The sequence below is a fragment of the Tupaia chinensis genome, unplaced genomic scaffold (genome assembly GCF_000334495.1).
Source record: "Tupaia chinensis unplaced genomic scaffold, TupChi_1.0 Scaffold000186_1, whole genome shotgun sequence".
Taxonomy (NCBI): Eukaryota; Metazoa; Chordata; class Mammalia; order Scandentia; family Tupaiidae; genus Tupaia; species Tupaia belangeri.
The window spans coordinates 64,503-64,834 of NW_006159661.1; positions in this window are offsets into that span (position 1 = coordinate 64,503).

Sequence of the window (332 nt, forward strand, 5' to 3'; positions counted from 1 at the left end):
AGGCGACCCCCCCCGGGGGCCCCCGCGCGAATGGGGGCCCAGTGCAGCGGGCGGGCAGCGCCGTCCGGGCCCCTCCGGCCGAGGACCTTCCCCCAAGAGGCCCTCGCAGGTGAGGTCGGCGGCCTCGTCCCGCGTCGCCCCTGTCGGGCTCCAGAGGCCGAGTCCCGGTGACCGCCGCTCCAGAGGCCGAGTCCCGGTGACCGCCCCCAGGTGGGCCCTGTGGCAGGGTCGCGGTCAGGTGAGGCGGGCGTCCACCCGCACGTGGGATTGCCAGGCATCCTTAGCCGCCTCCCATCCACATCCTCTGGCGCCGGGGGGGCCCGGCCGCTTTT